At 37.9% G+C, this 13,108-nt stretch overlaps 1 protein-coding gene across 1 annotated transcript in view; it reads left to right on the top strand.

Annotated features, from left to right (window-relative positions):
- The window catches only part of ANKFN1 (ankyrin repeat and fibronectin type III domain containing 1), a 117,664-nt gene that overhangs the window by 34,311 nt on the left and 70,245 nt on the right, over nt 1–13,108 (top strand). The window contains exon 2 of the mRNA XM_063352376.1: nt 8,611–8,745. The gene's annotated coding sequence lies outside the window, so the exon portion shown is untranslated. The remainder of the gene's footprint in view (nt 1–8,610; nt 8,746–13,108) is intronic.

Raw genomic sequence — 13,108 nt, 5'->3', positions numbered from 1 at the left:
CAGAATGGTGTCTTCAAAGAGGCAATTATATTCTCCGTTGCAGTCACTCAAAAGATCTGCATTGAGTGAAACAGTGCAGAATATGATCTAAAGCATATTATTTACCAATCAGAAAAAAGTCACAAAAAAAAAATAATTCAAAACTATTCATTGGTGTAATAAACCTGCCTGGTTTTATGTTGGGTTTTTAACATTACAGTCAAGAGGAGCACCTGAATTAAAACTTGTGGACATTTTTTCTGTACTGGGGCTCAGGTGTCATACTGGTCAGTGATATTTGAAGGAAAATTCTCTTGTCCAGCACTTAATATCTATAAGATTTCAGTTGGACTCAGTGTTGCCTATAGGAGAGAACAACTGCATTACCATATAAGACACTTCTGTGCAGGTTTGTAGGTTACTCATATAGAAGTTATCTATGAAATACATGAGTACAGATCATGCCCCTTTTTAAAAAAATAAAAGCACAGAGAAAACATACTCAGTGAGAGTTTTCACATTGTGTGAATTGAGTTAATTTTTCCTTATAGCACCTCATAATTTTTCTGAACAAAGATCATTAATCATTCCAAGTTGTGTACAAGTTTGTGCGATAGCTGTAAGACCACCAAACTCTGACCCTGGAGGAAATGAATTCCTAAAGGCGAAAAGCAAGTGTTTTCTTAATTAAGCCACCTAAGCTGCCTGGTTTTGCAAATATTTATTAACTCAATTCAGATGAAGTCAGATAGCACTTCTAGCTGCAGAGAATGTTGTTTCGTTGGGCCTTGGGTCCTTGTTTTCAAATCAATATTCGATCTTTTAACACAACAGCAAATTATTCTCCCCATCTGTCTCCTGTGACAACTCTAACGAATGTATTATCTGGATGGTGATGTACAAATGCTTTCTAAGTATTTAAATTATAAAAATATATGTAGTAATTACTTACACTAGGATGCTGGGGTTTTCGTTTTTTATACTTTTTGAAGTTAATTTTTAATATTCTTTTCGATTTGCTGCATGTAACTGAAACATAAGTGAACACGGAGATAACAAAACATTCTTGAAATAGTAAACTTGTAGACTATGTGAGCTTGGTATCACAAAGGCTTTCCCAGTCAACGTTTTTGTACTCTAGGACTAAAAAGTGCTGTAAGTATGAGCTGAAGAACAAAAGGCTCTTTAAAAGTTAGCCCACCTGGAGACCGAACCAGCTCAGAGTGTGCCTTAGAGCAGGCCATGTACCACCGAGAGTGGAGCCGGGCGCCCATGAGAGTGCTGTTGTCTGCTGTAAGCACCTTCTGCCCCCAGATGAACCAGTACTGTTCTTTCTGATTTAAGGATAAGTGAGAATGAGTAAAACATGTCCCAGATGGCCGAACAACAAGATGGAAGTTCAGAGACTTTTGCCAGTGTATCAGGATATGGCCTATACCACAATCCCTCATGAAGAAGGATTGGGTTTTTTTAGTCCTGAAAGGAATAATAAGTGGCTTGAAGGCTGTGTGCCAAGTACTTTGCAAAGTCAGAATTTGAATGTGGGAAATGAAACCAAGAATCTCATGATCTGAATCAGATTCTCTTTGACCTGCTGGAAAACAGAGTAATGCTTGCAGCAACCGGCGATGAAAACTAGGAATATATTTCAGATTAATTTCTGACCTTTGGTGTTGATGGATGCGTTAGGACATGAGGAAGGCAGAGGAATGGAAAGGGAAGCTGTGAACTAAATCCGTCCAAAATGCATGTGCTCACTAGAGAGCAATGATCACTTTCTGTTCTGTTCTCATTTGTGGTGATGGAGACGGGACTTGTGGCAACAAAGTGAGGACTAGTAATGTTTATTGGTTACCGAGAGGCTGGCGTAACTAATTGAAAGGAAACAGATTCACCAGTTCTAGGGCTTAAGGCAAGTGATGAGAGGATATTTTCGTGAACTGCTATTCTAACTGCTACATATTTTTAAAAGCCTCCACTGCAATAAAAAAGTAATGATTTTTGGCAAAGTATGTTACAGATCTCCTATATTCTACACAGGAAAGATTGAGTTGCATTTCCTGCATTTTAATTTTACTTTTATTGAAATGTTGGACTTCAGGAAAGAATAATCACGTATTTTGAGTTTTACCATTGATTTTGCTGTGCCTTGTATCCCTTCTAAAGTACACGTAATGATATGTCCTTATCTCTATAAATTATAAAAAGGCTTTAAGAAAAACTCTTTTATGTCCACGTACATTGCCTCTGTAGTAAACCTTGGATCTTCATGATTTGAAAGCTATCATAAATGCTCAGCGAAAATGAATGTTTAAATGTGCTTTTTAGCTCAATGTGAAATAGAATGGCACCGGAAAGCCTGGAGTTACTTCGCAGCAATCACTTCTATTCGGTTTAGGTTTTTGTATTGCTCCTGTGAGATGCTGGTTTGGAACTCCTCAGGGTTATTTTCATTTTAACTAAAATGTAAATGAACAGTCACATCAGACCAAATGATTGCAGTATGAATTCCAGCTTGTGTAAAACTCTCATAGCTGGGAAGTGGGATGTTTCTCTCTTACAGAAATGACCCCTGGGGCTATTCACAGAAGCTGGTGTGGTGAGACAGATCTCCTTGTGGTTCTTTCTCTGATAACGCAGACAAATAGGCTCTTGTTCTGGATTGTTGTGATCTAGAATAGTCTGTCTCTATCCAGATCTGTAAAAATTATTCTCCCCAGGTAAAGTTAGCCTTTGAGAATAGTCCCCTTCCTCCTCCTCCTTGTCCTCGGTACCAAAGGTTTTCTGAAATGGTACTTTGTTTTTGTTTTTTTTAAAATGATTTATTTTAATCACTATAAAATGTTTGTTAAAGGGAAATCGTTGCCCTTAAACAGATTTCTGCTTTTATCAGGGCAAACAAGCTGCTCTTTAAGGAATATCTGTTTAGTGAAATAAACACTACTTGGGGTTCATAGAATAGTAGGAAGTTGCTCTTCTGTTATCAAAGTCGTTTCTTTACTCAGTATGAAAAATAATAACACTCACGTAGTGCTTTGTAATAGATGCTCTCATACATCAAGTTTTGAAGAAAAAGGAGATTCACCTTCAGAAATAGGCCTTATATTAGTAAGTACGTTGCTAATTACTGTAATCATACAGAAGTTGCAATGACACCTATCTATATATTTATAAATTCATTTTGGTCTTTTTAATGACCATATCACAACCCTAAAAATTGTTCTGATCTTTGAAGACAGCATCACTTTATAGCTAAAGTTTAAAAAAAAAAAAGAAAAAAAAAGGTTCTTTGGAATTGTGCATGTCTGCCTCTGATCAGCTTTGTTCCATGCTCAATTTCAGTAAATCCTATTTTTTCTTTATTCTTTCCTAATCTAGAAATTGCCAGCTATGAAAAGCTTGTTAATTTCTGTTTGTAAAATGTTCTCCTGTAGCTTGGATTAAATGCAGTGCAGCTGGGAGTAGTCATGGCCAAACAATACATGGCATAAATTATCTGTATATGGAGTGTCTGACTAGATAGCACAATCAACATGAGACCGACAAAACAACACAGTTGCGCTGTTGTTGCTGACAACTTCATTATTTCTATGATGTTCAGCTGGGTAATCTGTTTCTGAGGAACAGCAACATCTTCAGATGTGTCTAATGGCCTGTATGTACTTTTTATAAGCTTTCTGAAGATGGATGTGTTTGCAAAAGTTTAGGTTTTTTCCTAATATGGAGAACAATTGCAGGAATCATTAGCAAAGAGCACTCTGGTCTGCGTTGTTTTTGCAATAGGGAAGCATTTCCGTCAAGCAATGTTGGTGAGCATCTCTTGAGAGGTACGTGGATCACTTTGGGCAACAGCAGCTGCTCTTTGATTCCTTGTTTCAAACAGTAATGGCTTTAAGGATCTGACGAACTTCTTATACTAAGGTATTTGTTTACCTCAACTTACACTCCAAATTACCCTAAATGACTAAGTAGCGTTTTGTGGCTCAAACACTCCAGGCCTGATTCTGTTCCACTACACCCAGGGATTATTATTCTCAGGATTTTTCCAATTAAAAAGATTGGGGGAGGGAGTGGGGGGCGGGGAAGCCACTTTGTCAAAAACAAACTGTTCAAAAAACGTGCCATCTTTAAAGAATTCTGACCAAACAGCTCTGGTTTCCTGCTAGTTCATCTAAAACCGTACTCTGAAATACAAGCAACCAGAGTCCAAAGCTCCAAGGCACCTCTGCCATACCAACAAGCTGGAGAACTCCTGGCCTCCGCATCCCTTCCTGTGGAGGTGGGAGTCTGGAAGCCCCAGGCACTGGCGTATCCGCCAGCTTCAGCCCTGCAGCCGAGCCTGGGTGTGTTGGAATCCAGGTTGTGCTGGGAGGGCTGTAGTTCAGGAACCACGGCTAAGGCAGAAAGCCTGGAGGGACTGGGACTGCCAAGCTCAGTTTCTTTTAGTCACTTACATCACGGGTGTCTCAAATATTTCAAAACACTTGGGAAAGTTATTTCATTGGGGAAATTTTCTAAACTTAGTCCAAACACAATTATTTTTTCTTCACTCACAATTTCAGAATTTCTTGAGTTTGGTCACATCTATGACTGATGAACTGGGAAATACTTGTCTTTTTATGAATATACTGAATACTTCTGTGTCTCTGTGGATAATAGGTTATTTGCTATGGATTTGGATCAAGAACACTGGCTAAAGGAGCTAGTGAAACAGTAAGACTCAGATCAATGTCCTTGAGGAAACACAAGAAACCAGGGAATAGGACAGAGAATTAACAAACTGGCAAAAGGGTATGTGTGAAAGATGATAGGTAAACAAGGAGCCAGGGGGGCAGAAATTGCCAAAACCAGAGTTGGAATTTACTGCAGTAGCTTATACGTATAAAAGTTTGCAAGAAAGAATAAGTGTGAGGACAAAGAAAGATACACTTTTATAGGCTTGCTTGGTTTTTTCTGGTTTTGTTTTTTTACCTTTCCCACTGTATGCCTTTGGCTGTATGAAAAAAAAAAACAAAACAATATCTTGTTTCAAGGAGCAGAGTGAGTTTAACCACCTTTCTAGTCATGGATTTCCAAAATGAGAGGGCGTACAAATGCCAGGCAGAGTTGGTCCACCCATCCTACTTTGGAAGGGAGGCTGGAGACCCCATTCCCAGGTATCTGATCTGCCTGGCTACATTGCCCAACTCCAGCCGCAACAGCGTACAGGACATCACATCTGATGTTTGAGCAGTATTTGCTCTATTAGGGGGAATATTGACAATCTAAGATACAGTTTTGTCTCTAATTCTGATGACAGCTTTGCCATTGACTGGTTAGGAAGTCAGGTTTCATGTGAAGTTTCCACATTCCAAATGTTTGAGTGAGTTTCTTTGCTCCAAACTTCCCACCTGGTTTCCAGACTACAGGTCCACGGAGTGTTTTTTCACAAACTCAGTGTACACATAGCGCTGTACACAAGGCAATATAAAACGTAGGAATGTTCGTTTCTGTATATGGAGGAAAATACCATCTGCAATTAAGCGTTGGACATTGGGTACTTGGGACAGTGTAGTACGTGTGTGTGGCTGCTGCTCCATGGACCATAGCAGGGTTTTGAAGAACTGGGTGAACACTGCCACCTATTGATTGACGACATGAAAATGACTCTCCCAGCTACCCTGAGACTTAATACAGAACAGCCGTGTGAGCTTCACAGCCTCCCTCATCCCAGAAATGTTATCCGTGTCCAGAAGAAAAACAAACAAACAAACAAACAAACAGAATTTGCTAAATGGAATTAAAGGCCAATCCAATGTGCTTCCTGCCTGCTAAAAATATCTGTGATGTATAAAGCTGAGAACAATACAGGGTAAACATTTTGGTAGCCATCAGTTACCAACTTGGGTAGCCTCTTTAAAAGAAATGTACTACTAAACATACATATTGATAAAAGTGTGCAGCTTTAGCAATAGTAGTAATAGTGGCAGCCTGTGGAATCAGCTCATGATATGTACTGCAGGTAGGTAAACTTTTAGAGTGATCAAACATGGAATGAAGATCTGTTGCAATAGGCTAAGTAGTAGAAGTACAGCAAACAAAACATTCTGTTCAACTAATAGGTATGAAATATAGGCAAGTGAAATAATAAATGGCTGACATCTTTGAGCCATCTAATGGAATCATCAAAGGCTAAGAATGTGCAGGGGTTTGTATAAGATCAGACTAATGGGCCTGCTTGCATTTGTTTTATCATAAACCCAAGTTTTTGTTTTCTATAGGTCTTTTAAGTCTTTTCCATTTCCAGAACTATAGGTAGGTGGCTCTCGCACTTATTTACACACATTCATTCATAGTTTTTAGTAATTAATTTCATGGTTTTATTATTTGGTAAATTTATGATTACTTATCGTACTGAGTGCTGGTTTATGTCTTCTGGCTTTTGAACAGCTTAATAATGAACTTAAATTCATACAAGAGGAAGATTAGAAATTTGTTTACTTTATATAAACAAACTAATTGTCTTTCATAGAACCAGCTTGGGCAAGAAAACATCTTGTCTTTTACTATTCCACTAAATAATGTTTGGGTAGCAATAGAGAAGTACTAAGCATTACGGAAGTTGAAATAGCAACAGCAAAAGGTCCACTTTCCACCAAGCTGAAGGGAGAAAGCAAAGGAGAGAAGGGGGGGTATTGATCCGCCATGAGAAATTGCTAGAAAATGTTCAAGAGTAGATTCGTTTCAGTAAACTTGCTTTAGTTTTTTCCCCTGAAAATAGCTGGAAATTGAGAATTCCCGCTCAAGTGAGTTCCATAGATGGGATCTATACAGTAAAAAAAAACTTAATCAGGGATTTTGACTCAGAAGAATCATCCCTATTCAGCACCGCACTGAAAATGGAATTTTTATGCTTGCATTTAACTAATTTAGACGTTTCAGATTTTCAGCATGCTTTTTTTTGCAGATAGCATCCCAGTGTTAGAGAGGTATTCCATGGTTTTTGAAAGATTTGCAATCTTCCTGCTGTTGGCATGGAGCAGTGACCTCAGCCAGCTGTCCTGCAGCCTTCCAACTAATGAGCCTCAGAAGCAGCAGAACAAAAGAGGGAATCCTATACACATACAGCCTGTGATTTTCATGGTATAGGAGGAATGTTGTGCGTAGCGTACTGTCATAGCACTTTGTCATTCTCTGCTGCAGCAAAACATACAAGTAGTTGCATTTGATGTTCTTGTTTTGTCTTTGAAATATGTAGATAGGCATGTTTACATACACAACACATACATATATATATATGCATGTATATGTGCATATAGAAAATCTCTCAAGAAATGGTTTGGTCTGTATCCAGATTGATTTAAAAAGTATAGAATAAGTTCAAGTCCCATGACAATCAAATGTCAGGCCCAGGATGAGATTTAACTTCAGGTACTTTGGCAGAAGGACAGTATTTGGTATGAGGTCCAGTACCCTTAACTGGGTTTTGAAGGGTGGCAGAATCAGACTGGGCACCAGCTTTTGGGAGGTTTCCAACATTTTCAAAAAATCAAGCATCGTGTCTGAATAAAGCCAGTGAATTTTTTTCAGCAGATCGTATCAGTAGTGCTGGTATCCCTTATAAACAGTAAAAACTACCTTTTCTGTAGATGTTAACGATCATTGGCTATGATGGACCCAGGAATTAGTGTATTTTAATTTTTTTTCCATACCAGATATTACACAGGAGCGTTCTGGTTATGTAAATTTAACCCAGTGGACTGTCCAGGAAAGATAAGGATTTTTGTAGATTGTTGTCTATTGCCTACACTATTTTTAAAAGTCTAAGGCTGTGCATGGTTATTCCATATTCTGACTTTATATCATCTTTGTGGGTTTCTGTGGGATCCAGCATTTGTGGTTTTTGCCCTATAGAAAAAAAATAATTATATTTTCAAATATCACCGTTCTACTATTTCAGAAGCTCTCAATGCAGACATTACAGGATCTGTTTTAGCTGAAACATAGGCATCAATAAAATATGTTTTTCTTATTCATTTGATAATCTTTTTTGAAGTGTAACCTGTTCAGGCTGGGAGCTTTCAAATGATCTTGCAGATGTCCCATAGCTGTGGATATGGTTGCTGCTTTTGTTGCTATGATTGCAGACAGCTGTAGTGATAGCTTGCTTGAAGAAAGAAGAAACAATACATCACACACAACATGCATTACTGGACTGAGTGTAGGACTGTGATTCTTCCCCCCCCCCCTTTTTATTGGTTTAATATAAAACTAACTAACTGCTTTAAGATGGCTGCATGAATGTCTTTTTGCTCATACTTCATGGCAAATTAATTACAATCGCAGTTTTGTTTACTCTGGCAGTAATTATTTTTTCTACTTGCATGCTGTGCTGCTGATCAATTTTAAGGAATACAACAAGCTAAAAGCATACAGAAGTCATGGCATCTTTGACTACGAAGGCAAGAGCTTTATATATTAGTCATTCCTATAGCTGCACCGGGAACTACTATAGAGTTAGGGCACCAAATATTTCACCTGTGATACAACACTATTTGCTTTAAATACTGTTTTGCTCTGAGATCTTATCAGTCATCTTGGAGTTCAGTAATTGCTAGTAATAAGCTTTTTCATATCTGATCATTCATGCAGTATAAGGAAGAGGTTAACTCGTTCTGCCCAGAGGCTGAACCAGCAGAGACAGCAAAGCCAATGTGATTCCTTGAATGAAGGCAGCGGACAATTGCCAGCAACTTGTTCACGTTTTGCCTTGGATAGCCTAAGCTGGTAAGTCTAATTTAACTCTTTAATGCATATATTCTTAATTATTAGTTTAAAGTATACAATTGTTTCATAAAGATTTAAGAACAAGTATAGTGTTGAGTGGTTTCTTGACTGTTGTGTTTTCCTAAAATCCGAAATTAATGTTTTTACAGCTATGCTGTGTCCTGCTAGCGCACCTGTCTGTACAGTGCAGCATGTATGTGCCACATACAACAGACTGATCTATAATTTAGATTTTTTTCTCTCCATCTGCAATACATTTTTTAAAGGACATGAATATTAGGTCAGTATTTGACAATCAAAAAAAAAAGCGTTTATAAGGGTGACTAACTTAGATTCATTCGAATTTGAATTTTAAAGCACTGTGCTGTTGGGGAATAAAACAGTTACTTCAGCAATTAGAAGTGCAACTAGAAATTCGGTCACAAAGATTAAGCTACAGTATGTGCAACATGAAATGTGTGTTGGAAGACTTCGATCGCTGGTTTGGTACATGCTATAGCAGGGTGACAGTCACACAAACAAGCCTGGTCTGGTGGTTATTTCCAGGGCAGTGCAGTAACTGTTTCCCCAGGGATTCAGGTTATTTGTTATTGGAACTACTGTCATAAGACTTTCACTTTGTGTTTTTTAATTCTCAGAACTGCAAACTACTGTTAATTATGACTAGTTATAGGGAAAGCTGCTGTTGTTATTCTGTCTAGTTCTGCGTCTTAATGAGAAACCTTTAACATGCTGCTTGTTGTAGTTTGTGACTTGCTGTGAGAATGCCAGTTTGTCAGATCACAGAGGGTTACTCTGAACCATATTTAGATGTCCTTATTTCATTCTGACCTGTGCTAGGTGTGTACAGAGGCTTCCACAGGTGAAAATCTCAAACGGGTCAGTTCTGGACATCACCTGTTTCTAAACTGTTAGACTTTGATACACTAACAATTTTAGTTGTGACAATGAGATATCCTCAGGTTAAGTGCATTTAAGTTGGGGGACTTGTATTTCAATCAAGACAATGCACGTTTCAGGGTTTCACCTGACTGGTGAGGTGAGGACATGGTTGTAAAAAAACCACGACTGAATGTCTTAAAAAAGGAGCCTAAAACTGCTCTTACAAAATAGTTCATGTCTGAAAAAATAAAATACCAGCATCCAATAAAACCCAACAAGTTTTCAATCATGTGAATTGAGCTGTCTTTGTTTTTCTTACTTATTATACATTTTACCCATGGTTTTGCCCAATCTCATTGCTCTCCTAGGAGTCATTTCTACAGCCTAATAAGATCACACTTCCACAAAGTTTTCTGGAATATGCAGCTTACCTTTATCTTTACCTTTTTTCATTTCATACCTTTTATGTGACTAGAAAACATGTTAAGGATGATAATCTTTGATAGCATTTTGCATCTTACTGTTTCAGCACACTGGTAAAAAATGCAGTTCATTTACACTATATTATTTCAGCTATTGCTTTATTGTTCTGCATTTATTCCATGCACTATTTCAGGATATCAATGGTTAGTATACAGGAAATGTTTATATATTTCAAGTCATTTGTGATGCATTTGTGATTCTGTGTGGATAGAAAAGATGTCATCTCTTTTATTGTTGAATAGCCGCAATTTTTACAGTGTTTACTTACCTTCTCTATAGACTCACTTGCTCTTGACTTAAGAGAAACTTTCATGAGATTATAAAAGATTCTGTCCTCTTCTTACATTAATATTAGTCTTGGGGATCTGCTCTGCTGGTGTACTAAAAAAGCTTCCATGCATAATATGGACGCCCCGTTGTTACTGTCCTCAGAAGCCATTGTTTAGGCACTTAGTAACACACTATTGTTTCTTCTGAATGTATAAATCTTGTTTCATTGACCAGATCAAGGTGGGAAGGACTCCCACAACCCCTAAGACTTGTAATAGCTGGAGTCAAACTATGCTTAATATGAACAGGAACCCATACCATGGCTATTTCTTAAGCTTACTTTTAATAAATAGCTGAAAATAAACTGAACTATTGAAGCTATGCTAGACAGACAGATGTGAATGAAATCTTTTGACCATCTTAAAGAATTTTATTTCATGTTTATACTCCCAAATGGTTCCACCTATGCATCTGTAAAACAAAAGCTGTCTTCTAAGTTTGTCCAATATTAAAACTCAACACTTACTAACAGCTTCCATACAGTAAAGCCTAACCTACACTGATTCCAGCACATGGTTCCAAATAATTCTGGCATGTTTGGAACATTTGTGAGTTGGCAGTGGTGGTCATAATTTCAGTGTTATACTCTAGTCTGACATTAATAAACTTCTTCTCATGACAGAGACTTTGATTAAACATAATTTTGCTATGTTCCTTGGTTTCCACTCAGCCTTTCTATCTATTCTATGCAAGCTTGCCATTTGGGGGGCAGAGAACAAAATGCTTCATTTGAAGAAACAGTGATTTTCATTAGTCCTTGTAGGCACTGCTGAAATGCATGTAATAATTAAAAGGCATGATGAATTGCTTGTGTGAGCCTCACTTTACCTTTATTCCATAAGCTCAGAGAAAAGCAGTCCAAAATCATTGTAGTATTTTTACTCCCTGAGTCGCAGAGAGCTCATCTCTTATCATATCCTCTCTTGCACATTAGTTTCAGCGATGCAGCTCACATAATTCCCTTCTTCTGATTGCACACACTGTTGTTCTCATTTAACAAAGTCTTCTCATCACATATGACAATTACATTGACTCAGTCTCTCTTCATTCAGAGCCTTGGTCTCTCTTCAATACCCCATGAGCTTGGAGAATATGTGAGATTACTCATAACCAGATACTTCTGTACTCAGGGTGTCTGCTTCACCATAACTTAAAAATGAGCAAAGATGTAGACAGTGTATCAGATCTGGATGGTCCTTTTAATCTTAGGTACCAATTCATGACAATAAGCAGCCTCAATAGCAGGGCAAGTGTTTCGTAAATAATGCTTCTATGATTGTAAATAGTTATTGGCCTGCTCCGGCAGTCGGATTTGCTTAGATGCAGCCAGAGACCACAAGTACAGAAAGTTACGGGATTTGTATCATAGTACAAAGAGTCTAAAGCTTATTTCCAGGAAAAGATAGTCTGAAAGATAGTCTGAAAGTGGAGCCAGAATTACTATTACAACTGCGAGGTCTTCTAGAGAGACATTCTATCTTATAAATGTGTATGCACTGTTGGGAGGGAAAAAGGAAATGTGAAGAAATTGTGCATTTTTGTCACCTTTTCACTTACAAAGATCACTGGGGGTGGTTTCCTGTTGCAGTTGAGTCAAATCTGATTCTTAGTTTCCCTTCAGAAAAGCAAAACTATTCCCACAAGAAGTATTTCCAGAGAGTTAAATGTTAATTCAATTTTTCCTAATATGGAAAAATTACTGTAATCCTAGAGCATAAAAAATATTAATTATGAGATAATATGGAAATCTTATTAGACTAGGCACTCTTAGGGAGAGGAGGCAGTCCCTCCTGGAAGAGTTTGTAGTCTAAATGGACAGGGCAAACACAGAGCAGGATAAAGTTATACAACATATAGACAAAACCAGTGCCTGCCCACTATCTGAGGGAAGAAACTACTCCGTATGAAACTAAACAGCAACAGTTAGAATCACACATTATTTTAACTGTAAAGCATAGAGTATAAGGTCTTCGTTTGCAATAACCTGGACACTAGTTGGCCATAGGTAGTTTAAACTAAAAATGCACATATGCCTTATTATGCCTATAACAGAGCCTAAACAGGTTTTCTGTGTTTCGGCTGTTATTTGCTAAAACTTAGTGCCTTAGGAGTCTTGGTCACAGAGCGGGTTCCCTCCCTGCCAAATGCTCCTCAAAACTCTAACAAAAGAACATTATCTGTAGCGATGGGCTTTCACTTGGATGATAACATGTCAGCATGTGATGCAAATTACAGGTAAGTTCAAGCATTATTTCTGTAGTAGCTTGTGATGGGTTCAGAGATGGAGAAATATCTTGAATCCCGCCATACTTCCTGAGTGAGAAATGCTGCTTTGGGTCTCTAGAGAAAGAGAATCCACCCACCCAACTGAAAATGTCACATGCTTTTGGAGCACACAGTTTGCCAACAGACAATAATGTGGGAAATAAAGCACCTGTCTTGCCACTGTTGTGCTTGTATCAACCTTAAGTGACTTGACCAATTAAATTCAGTCTTGAATTGTGTTCTGTAATCAGTTAGATTTTTTCCTCTCAATTGCTTCAGTTCTATTTTGAGAAACCATTGTACTGACAAAAAGCAGATGATGTTATCCAGATTGTATAGTAACACTTACATTTGTGTGTCATTTTTTCTGATACCTGTATTACTAGAATTCACTTTGTCAAAA

Source organism: Chroicocephalus ridibundus, chromosome 14 (genome assembly GCF_963924245.1).
Source record: "Chroicocephalus ridibundus chromosome 14, bChrRid1.1, whole genome shotgun sequence".
Taxonomy (NCBI): Eukaryota; Metazoa; Chordata; class Aves; order Charadriiformes; family Laridae; genus Chroicocephalus; species Chroicocephalus ridibundus.
This window is presented reverse-complemented; position numbering and strand designations above follow the sequence as displayed.